The sequence below is a fragment of the Myxocyprinus asiaticus genome, chromosome 24, assembly GCF_019703515.2.
Source record: "Myxocyprinus asiaticus isolate MX2 ecotype Aquarium Trade chromosome 24, UBuf_Myxa_2, whole genome shotgun sequence".
Taxonomy (NCBI): Eukaryota; Metazoa; Chordata; class Actinopteri; order Cypriniformes; family Catostomidae; genus Myxocyprinus; species Myxocyprinus asiaticus.
Window position 1 is genome coordinate 47,238,169 of NC_059367.1, and position 11,358 is coordinate 47,249,526.

Below are 11,358 nucleotides of genomic sequence, written 5' to 3' on the forward strand. Positions count from 1 at the left end.
CGCTTTTAATTCCTGGAAAGCGGAGGAGCATAAACAAGCCAGTTATGCCCTCCGAAATACTATCAGAACCGCAAAATGCCAGTACAGGAGCCAGATTGAAGGACAGTTTAACATCACCAACTCTAGAAGCATGTTTCAGGGAATTAACATCATCACGGACTTTAAAGGGAATAAAAACTCCACCGTGAACACCGCTGCCTCTCTCCCGGATGAGCTAAAAAATTTTATGCTCATTTTGAGGAAAATAACACCGCCCTCGCGGAGAGAGCTCTCGCGGCCGAAGCTACAGAGGTTAGTTCACTCTCAGTCTATGTAGCGGATGTAAGCCGATCCTTCCGACGGTGAATATCCGCAAAGCCGCGGGCCCAGACGGCATTCCGGGCCGCGTCATCAGAGCGTGTGCGAACCAGCTGGCTGGTGTTTTTACGGACATTTTCAACCTTTCCCTCTCTTTATCTGTAGTCCCCACATGCTTTAAAACGTCCACCATTGTGCCTGTTCCAAAGCAATCAAAAATAATTTGCTTAAATGACTGGCGTCCTGTTGCTTTGACCCCCATCATCAGCAAATGCTTTGAGAGCCTAAACAGAGATTACATCTGCTCTGTGCTGCCTCTCTCTCTTGACCCGTTGCAGTTTGCTTACCGCAACAACTGCTCCACTGATGATGCCATTGCATCTACAATACACACTGCTCTCTCCCACCTGGAAAAAAAGAACACTTATGTGAGAATGCTTTCTTTGTAGACTACAGCTCAGCATTCAACACCATAGTTCCCTCCAAGCTAGATGAGAAACTCCGGGCTCTGGGCTTAAACAGCTTGCTGTGCAGCTGGATCCTGGACTTCCTGTCAAGCAGACGCCAGGTGGTTAGAATAGGCAGCAACATCTCCGCATCACTGACCCTCAACACTGGAGCCCCACAGGGCTGTGTTCTCAGCCCACTACTGTATTCCTTGTACGCACATGACTGTGTGGCAACACATAGCTCCAATGCCATCATTAAGTTTGCTGATGACACGACGGTGGTAGGTCTGATCACTGACAATGATGAAACAGCCTACAGAGAGGAGGTGCACACTCTGACACACTGGTGTCAGGAGCGCAACCTCTCCCTCAACGTCAGTAAGACAAAGGAGCTTGTGGTGGACTTCAGAAGAAAAGACAAAGAACACAGTCCCATCACCATCAATGGAGCACCAGTGGAGAGAGTCAGCAGCTTCAAGTTCCTGGGTGTCCACATCACTGAGGAACTCACATGGTTCATCCACACTGAAGTCGTTGTGAAGAAGGCTCATCAGCGCCTCTTCTTCCTGAGACGGCTGAGGAAGTTTGGAATGAACCGCCACATCCTCACACAGTTCTACACCTGCACTGTAGAGAGAATCCTGACTGGCTGCATCTCCGCCTGGTACGGCAATAGCACCGCCAACAACCGCAAAGTACTGCAAAGGGTGGTGCGAACTGCCAGACACATCATCGGAGGTGAGCTTCCCTCCCTCCAGGAAATATATACAAGGCGGTGTGTGAAAAAAGCTCGGAGGATCATCAGAGACTCCAGCCACCCGAGCCATGGGCTGTTCTCACTGCTACCGTCAGGCAGGCGGTATTGCAGCATCAGGACCCGCACCAGCCGACTCCATGACAGCTTCATCCCCCAAGCAATCAGACTTCTGAACTCTTGATTTCCCACAATCAGAATACATCAGCACTGCACTTTATTACCCTCACTCTTATATCTCACACTGGACTGTCATAAATTATATTATTATTATTATATTATGTTCTCTCTTAGCAACTGACTATCAACCGACAGCCTGAATGTCAATACAGTATAATACTGTACATTCTATATATATATATACTTTTTTTAATATATTTTTATTTTTTATTTTTATTGAATAATGTGTATCTATATAGTAAAAAACAAAAAAAACAAAAAACAAAAACAAAAAACAGCGTATTGTATACTGTACAGTGTATGTTATTATTTGTATATTGTTGAGTGTAATTATGTGTATAACAGATGTTTAAATTGTGTTGTGTTAATTTGATGTTATTGTAAATTGGTATATGTCTCATCAATGTCACGACTGCTATGTTGATTGGAACTGCACCCAAGAATTTCACACACCATTGCACTTGTGTATATGGCTATGTGACAAAAAAGTGATTTGATTTGATTTGATTTCATTTGATAACCAATAATCTGGTGGTTCAAGGCCACCCATGGATGAAGAGAGCTTTTAATTGCCACAAAAGGCGTAGCCTGAGCAAAGGGACGTCACATTATAGCAGGTGGAGCAGCGAAACCAACAAAGTGGAAGAAAATCTCATGCTAATGCATTTGCATTTTACTTACACCAATGTTCTGACATTTTCATTGAACAATTCAATGGACTGACTTGACAAATCCTCAAATGTGTCATAACACAGTGTACAGAAGGGTTAGGAAAATTGAACGGCAACATTTCTGAAACCAAATTCAGAATAGGTAACAGGTCTCAGAATAGGTATCTGGTCTCAGAATATGTATCTTCTTCCAAAGAATTATCTCTAAAAATAAGCAGAGTGCTTATGTGCTACTGTTTATGTGTTCAACAATCCCCACTAACTGATATGTCTCTCCTTGTCACATATGAGGCACATACAATTGATTGCCACCTCATAACCCAAATGGTGGCTATTCACCTGTCTCTCTCTAACCAATAATCTGGTGGTTCAAGGCCTCCCATGGATGAAGAGAGCTTTTAATTGCCACAAAAGGTGTAGCCTTATCAAAGGAAAGTCACATTATAGCAGGTGAAGCAGTGAACAAAGTGGAAAAAAATCTAATGCTAATGCATTTGCATTTCTTTACTCACACCAATGTTCTGACATTTTGGCTGAACAATTCAATGGACTGACTTGACAAATCCTCAAATGTGTCATAACAAAGTGTACAGAAGGGTTAGGGTAAGAGAACGGCAACATTTCTGAAACCAAATTCAGAATAGGTAACAGGTCTCAGAATAGGTATCTGGTCTCAGAATAGGTATCTGATTCCAAAGAATTATCTCTAAAAATAAGTAGAGTGCCTATGTGCTGCTGTTTATGTGTTTAACAATCCCCACTAACGGATATGTATCTCCTTGTCATGTATGAGGCACATGCTATTGATTGCCACCTATTAACCCAAATAATGGCTATTCACCTGTCCCTCTAGTGCAATTAAGTAGTACATTTGGCTCTTAACCAAAAGTCTGGTGGTTCAAGCCCACCCATGGAGGATGAGAGCTTTTAATTGCTACAAAATGCGTAGCCTGAGCATTGGGACATCACCTTATTGCAGGTGGAGTAGTGAAACCAGCAAAGTGGAACACCAAAGAAGTATCTCTAAATACCAAATTAGCTATTGTCACAAGTATGTGCAAATTCCATCTCCCAGCCATGCAAAACACTCTCTAACTAGAGAGAACGGCAACATTTCTGGGAACTTATTCAGAAATTCAGAACAGGTAACAGGTCTCCAGCTTTCTGCTTCCATAGAAGTATCTCTAAAAATAAGCAAAGTGCTAAGGTGCTGCTGTTTATGTGTTTAAGAATCCCCCCTAACCAATCTGTCACTCCAAGTCTATTTTTAAACCTGTCACATGAGACACATGCCATTGATTGTTGCATCATAATCTAGAACTCGGCAACTTGTGTGTCTCTGTGGCGCAATTGGTTAGCTTGTTCGGCTGTTAACCGAAAGGATGGTAGTTTAACCCCACCCAGGGACGAAGAGAGCTTTTAATTGCCACAAAAGGCATAGCCCGAGCAAAGGGATGTCACATTATAGCAGGAGAAGCAGCGAAACCAACAAAGTGCAAGAAAATCTCATGCTAATGTATATGCATTTCTTTACTTAAACCAATGTTCTGACATTTTAGTTGAACAGTTCAATGGACTGACTTAACAAATCCTCAAATGTGTCATCACACAGTGTATAGAAGGGTTAGGTTAAGAGAACGGCAACATTTCTGGAACCAAATTCAGAATAGGTAACAGGTCTCAGAATAGGTATCTGGTGTCAGAATAGGTATCTGCTTCCAAAGAAGTATCTCTAAAAATAAGCAAAGTGCTAAGGTGCTGCTGTTTATGGGTTTAAGAATCCCCCCTAACCAATCTGTCACTCCAAGTCGCTTTTCAAACCTGTCACATATGAGACACATGCCATTAATTGTTGCATCATAATCCAGAAGTCAGCAAATTGTGTGTTTCTGTGGCGCAATTGGTTAGCGCGTTCGGCTGTTAACCGAAAGGTTGGTGGTTCAAGCCCACCCAGGGACGGAGAGAGCTTTTAATTGCCACAAAGGGAAGTCACATTTTAGCAGGTGGAGCAGTGAATCCAACAAAGTGGAAGAAAATCTCATGCTAATGCATTTGCATTTCTTTATTTAAACCAATGTTCTGACATTTTGGTTGAACAATTCAATGGACTGACTTGACAAATCCTCAAATGTGTCATAACACAGTGCACAGAAGGGTTAGGGTAAGAGAACGGCAAAATTTCTGGAACCAAATTCAGAATAGGTAACAGGTCTCAGAATAGGTATATGCTTCCAAAGAAGTATCTCTAAAAATAAGCACAGTGCTTATGTGCTGCTGTTTATGTGTTTAACAATCCCCACTAACAGATATTGTTCTCCTTGTCATGTATGAGGCACATGCTATTGATTGCCACCTCATAACCCAAATGGTGGCTATTCACCTGTCTCTCTCTAACCAATAGTCTGATGGTTCAAGGCCACCCATGGATGAAGAGAGCTTTTAATTGCCACAAAAGGCGTAGCCTGAACAAAGGGACGTCACATTATAGCAGGTGGAGCAGTGAAACCAACAAAGTGGAAGAAAATCTCATGCTAATGCATTTGCATTTCTTTACTTACACCAATGTTCTGACATTTTGGTTGAACAATTCAATGGACTGACTTGACAAATCCTCAAATGTGTCATAACACAGTGTACAGAAGTGTTAGGGTAAGAGAATGGCAAACCTTCTGGAACCAAATTCAGAATAGGTAACAGGTCTCAGAATAGGTATCTGGTGTCAGAATAGGTATCTGATTCCAAAGAATTATCTCTAAAAATAAGTAGAGTGCCTATGTGCTGCTGTTTATGTGTTTAACAATCCCCACTAACAGATATGTCTCTCCGTGTAAAGTATGATGCACATGCTATTGATTGCCACCTATTAACCTAAATAATGGCTATTCACCTGTCCCTCTAGTGCAATTAAGTAGTGCATTTGGCTCTTAACCAAAAGTCTGGTTGTTCAAGCCCACCCATGGAGGATGAGAGCTTTTAATTGCTACAAAATGCGTAGCCTGAGCATTGGGACATCACCTTATTGCAGGTGGAGTAGTGAAACCAGCAAACTGGAACACCAAAGAAGTATCTCTAAATACCAAATTAGCTATTGTCACAAGTATGTGCAAACTCCATCTCCCAGCCATGCAAAACACTCTCTAACTAGAGAGAACGGCAACATTTCTGGGAACTTATTCAGAAATTCAGAACAGGTAACAGGTCTCCAGGTTTCTGCTTCCATAGAAGTATCTCTAAAAATAAGCAAAGTGCTAAGGTGCTGCTGTTTATGTGTTTAAGAATCCCCCCTAACCAATCTGTCACTCCAAGTCTCTTTTCAAACCTGTCACATATGAGACACATGCCATTGATTGTTGCATCATAATCCAGAAGAAGGCAAATCGTGTGTCTCTGTGGCGTGATCGGTTAGTGCGTTTGGCTGTTAACTGAAAGGTTGGTGATTCAAGCCCACCCAGGGACGAAGAGAGCTTTTAATTTCCACAACAGGCGTAGCCTGAGCAAAGGGAAGTCACATTATAGCAGGTGGAGCAGCGAAACCAACAAAGTCGAAGAAAATCTCATGCTAATGCATTTGCATTTCTTTACTTACACCAGTGTTCTGACATTTTGGTTGAACAATTCAATGGACTGACTTGACAAATCCTCAAATGTGTCATCACACAGTGTATAGAAGGGTTAGGTTAAGAGAATCGCAAGATTTCTGGAACCAAATTCAGAATAGGTAACAGGTCTCAGAATAGGTATCTGCTTCCAAAGAGTATCTCTAAAAATAAGCACAGTGCTTATGTGCTGCTGTTTATGTTTTTAACAATCACCACTAACAGATATTGTTCTCCTTGTCATGTATGAGGCACATGCTATTGATTGCCACCTCATAACCCAGAAGGTGGCTATTCACCTGTCTCTCTTACAGTAGGGAAGTAGTAAGGACGGGAGGTCCTCTGAGCGCTTATTCGGTAGCACCAACATACTAAATGTCCATTTTCAATGTATTGTATTGGTCTATTGTGTCCACCAACATATTAAATGTTCATTTCCAATGTATTGTATTGGTCTATTGTGTCCACCAACATACTAAATGTCCATTTTCAATTTATTATAATTGTCTATTACCCCTGTGTCCACCAAAATACTAAAGGTCCATTTCCAATGTATTGTATGGGTCTATTGTGTCCACCAACATACTAAATGTCCATTTTCAATTTATTATAATGGTCTAGCACCCTTCCACCAACATACTAAATGTCCATTTTCAATTTATTGTATTGAGCTACTACCCCTGTGTCCACCAACGTATTAAATGTCCATTTCAAATTTATTGTATTGGTCTATTGTGTCCACCAACATACTAAATGTCAATTTTCAATTTATTATAAAGGTCTATTATCCCTGTGTCCACCAACATACTAAAGGTCCATTTTCAATTTATTGTATTGGTCTATTGTGTCCACCAACATATTAAATGTTCATTTCAAATTTATTGTATTGGTCTATTGTGTCCACCAACATACTAAATGTCCATTTTCAATTTATTATAATGGTCTATTACCCTCCACCAACATACTAAATGTCCATTTCCAATTTATTGTATTGGTCTATTACCCCTGTGTTCACCAACATCTTAAATATCAATTTCCAATTTATTGTATTGGTCTATTGTTTCCACCAACATACTAAATGTCCATTTTCAATTTATTATAATGGTCTATTACCCTTCCACCAACATACTAAATGTCCATTTCCAATTTATTGTATTGGTCTACTACCCCTGTGTACACCAACATATTAAATGTCCGTTTCCAATTTATTGTATTGGTCTATTGTGTCCACCAACATACTAAATATCCATTTTCAATTTATTATAATGGTCTATTACCCTAAGTCCAACAAAATAATAAATGTCCATTTCCAATTTCTTGTATTTTTCTCTTACCCTATTGTCCACTAACATACTAAATGTCCATTTTCAATTTATTGTATTGGTCTATTGTGTCCACCAACATACTAAATATCCAATTTCAATTTATTATAATGGTCTATTACCCTAAATCCAACAACATAATAAATGTCCATTTCCAATTCATTGTATTGGTCTATTGTGTCCAACAACATATTTAATGTCCATTTCCAATTTATTGTATTGATGTATTTAATCTAAGTCCACCAACATAATAAATGTCCATTTCCAATTTATTGTATTGATGTATTTAATCTAAGTCCACCAACATACTAAAGGTCCATTTCCAATATATTGTATTGGTGTATTCACTCTGTCAACCAACATACTAAATGTCCATTTCCAATTTATTGTATTAATGTATTTAATCTAAGTCCATCAACATATTAAAGGTCCATTTCCAATATATTTTATTGGTGTATTCACTCTATGTCAACCAACATACTAAATGTCCATTTCCAATTTATTGTATTAATGTATTTAATCTATGTCCATCAACATATTAAAGGTCCATTTCCAATTTATTATATTGGTCTATTACCCCTGTGTCCACCAACACATTAAATGTCCATTTCCAATTTATTGTATTAATGTATTTAATCTAAGTCCATCAACATATTAAAGGTCCATTTCCAATATATTTTATTGGTGTATTCACTCTAAGTCAACCAACATACTAAATGTCCATTTCCAATTTATTGTATTAATGTATTTAATCTAAGTCCATCAACATATTAAAGGTCCATTTCCTATTTATTACATTGGTCTATTACCCCTGTGTCCACCAACATAATAAATGTCCATTTCCAATTTATTGTATTGGTGTAAAAACCCTAGTCCACCAATATACTAAATGTCCATTTTCTGTGATGAGCACAGAAGTACCAGTTTCAACTTCCTAGCTAAATCCAGAGCTGAGATGTGCAAGTCCCACATACAATTTATCGCATTCAAAATTTTAGGTGGTTCGTGGTCAGTAAATTTCTGACGTTTTGAATTTTGATTTTGATTCATACATTTTATCCTGGAGTTATAAAAATGATGTCCACCAAATACCTATTTTAGCCCATTAGATAGATTATAAGTGGGATGGACCACGGGCAATTTAATTGCATTGCCTGAAATAGACACTTGGTGGACATCTGTTTTTAATATTTGGGATAGATTAATTCACTGAATATCACATTTAGTTGACTGTAGGACACCCCCTGAACAATATACACCCTTCAAAACCTCAAAATTCGACTGTCCACGAACCACCTAAAATTTTTAATGGGATAAATTGTAACTGGGTCCTCTGGCCGTATGCCCAAGCCGGGAACAGTGAGGGTCCCCGGCTTGAAAATGTTGCCGAGCACCCTGGATGTCAAAAAAGTGATGTTGAAAAATATTTTGTTGAAAAAATGACTAAGTAATTTTGGGAGAGGGTGTGAGAACCATACCCATCGCCAAACCGGCTGAGGCCGAGAGGGTGCCCCTTTGTGGGCATGAATTGGCTTCATGTACCACCTGGATGTCAAAAAAGTTATGTTGAAAAAAAAATTTGTTGGAAAAATGACTAAGTATTTATGGGAGAGGGTGTCAGAACCAGACCCTCTGCCGAACCGGCCGAGGCCGAGAGGCTGCACCTTGGTGGGCATAAAGCAGCTCTATGTACTGCCTGGATGTCCAAAAAGTGATGTTGAATTTTTTATTTCTGATTTAATTGATGTCCATGGGGAAAGGGTCAGGTTCAATTGATTTCAAAGGGGAGACAGTGTATATGACCTTATACGAGCTGTGTGACACCTCTGGGCATGAAAAAATAGCACAAAGTGCCTGGAATAAAGAGCATTTTGTGTAAAATAACTAAGTCAGTGCAGTCTGGATGAACTTTTGATCCATGTTGACCGTGAGAGTGACTGTAACCGAGGAGGGTGTGTGTGTCACCGCATTGACAACTTGCCCCAGGCCCCTGGAGGTGCTGAAACAACAGGTAAGTATGGTGATTTATCCTAGCAGGTGCACTTGAGCTCCAAAGGGACAGTGTCAGTGTGCTCTTCTCATTCTCCTCTCTCTATGGTGTGACTTTTGAGACAATCAGAGAAAGTCCAAATATTTCACGCAAAAAATTGAAACTGTCTGTGATTTTGTTATAAAACATACACATTTTTAAGCACTTTTGAACAGTACAATTCTCAATATGTCAACTATGTATGTATGTATGTATCTATCTATCTATCTACCTATCTATGTGACTTTAATATCATTTCTATTGCATGTATGTAACTAACAACTCTCTAAAATGTTTATTTATCTAAGAAATGGCTGTCCACGAACCATATATTTGCCACCATTCAAATAAATTGTACGTGGGCACTTTCTTCAAGACGGCAAAAAGACAAAAGTGCCCACGTGCAATTTATTTGAATGTTGGCAAATACATGGTTCGTGGATGATCATTTGTATGGCTTTTCTTGCTATTTGAATGCAACATTATCCATCAAACATCCTGAACAGCACTCCACATACTCAATGAAACCAATTTATACCACTTACAACTCATAATACTGTATTTTTTGCATTAAAATGATTGCCCATGAACCATGTATTTAGTGTCCATTAAATAAGCTGCAGATGGGACCTTTCTTTTGGGCTTAGACATTTTTTGAGGAAAAATTGCCACACTCATTATTTATATGACTTTAATAGCATGTCTATGAAATATTATAAATACAGCACCCTGTATAGCACTCAACATACTCAATGGAACCCACTTATGCAACTTACAACTCTTTAAAATGTATAATTAGCTAAAAATGGCTGTCCACGAACCATGTATTTGCCACCATTCAAATAAATTGCACGGGGCTTCGCTATGGCCCGCACCATATATGATGCAGGCCATAGTGAGAATTGACAGCCAGATTGTAAGTCCTGTGAGGGTGGGTTTCCAGGGGGCGCCCCGGGGGACCGTGCCAGGAGAGTGTTCCGGGGCGTTTGGAGTCAACTGGTATAGACATTTGGGAAGCTTTTTTGGGGGCCCATGGCAGGCTTGGGGTCATTCCTTAAGGATATAGGGATAAAAACCACCACGCTCATGTGGGATTGCCATAACCTTTGCCGGGAAGGTGGCAGAGGCACGAAACCGAGTCCTACATTTTCGAGGGTGCTCTTTCCAATGGCGTCTCTCTGAGGCCGGCAAGTGCCTCAACCTGATTGGCCCTAGTAAGAAGTGCCGTTTACGTCTTAGAGACTTGGCTTGGACATTTTTTGTGGAAAAATTGCCACACTTTTTATTTATATGACTTTAGTAGCAAGTATATGAAACATTATCAATAAAACACCATGTATAGCACTCAACATACTCAATGGAACCCACTTATGCAACATACAACTCTTTAAAATGTATAATTAGCTAAAAAATGGCTGGCCACGAACCATGTATTTGCCACCATTCAAATAAATTGTACGTGGGCACTTCCTACAAGAATAAGCAAAAAGACAGAAGTGCCCATGTACAATTTATTTGCATTGCCTGAAATAGTCACATGGTGGACTTCTATTTTTAATATGTGGGATATATTCATTCACTAAATATCATATTTAGGTGAGTGTTTGAACCCCCTGAACAACATACACCCTTCAAAACCTCAAAATTCGACTGTCCACGAACCAACTACATTTTTGAATGGGATAAATTGTATGTAGTATCTCCATAACTCCAGACTGGGATGACTTAGACACTTCAGACCTGCACTCCTATGCTCATCTCAGTCTTCTCTATCTATGGTATGCATTTAAAAAAGATTGGAGAAAGTCAAAAATTTCGTCCGAAAAAACCAAAAGGGGTACCGATTTTTTTGGATGAAATTTTTGACATTCTCTGATCCTCTCGAAATTCATACCATAGATAGAGGAGACTGAGATGAGCACCGAAGTACCAGTTTCAACTTCCTAGCCAAATTCAGAGCTGAGATATGCAAATCCCACGTACAATTTATCCCATTCAAAATTTTAGGTGGTTCGTGGATGGTCGAATTTTGAGGTTTTGAAGGGTGTATGTTGTTCAGT

At 39.6% G+C, this 11,358-nt stretch overlaps 1 non-coding gene across 1 annotated transcript; it reads left to right on the plus strand.

The window, feature by feature from the left end:
• The first annotated feature begins 4,236 nt into the window (after positions 1-4,236).
• Positions 4,237-4,310, plus strand: trnan-guu (transfer RNA asparagine (anticodon GUU)). The gene has a single exon. It is a non-coding gene; the product is annotated as a tRNA-Asn (tRNA).
• Positions 4,311-11,358: the final 7,048 nt, after the last annotated feature.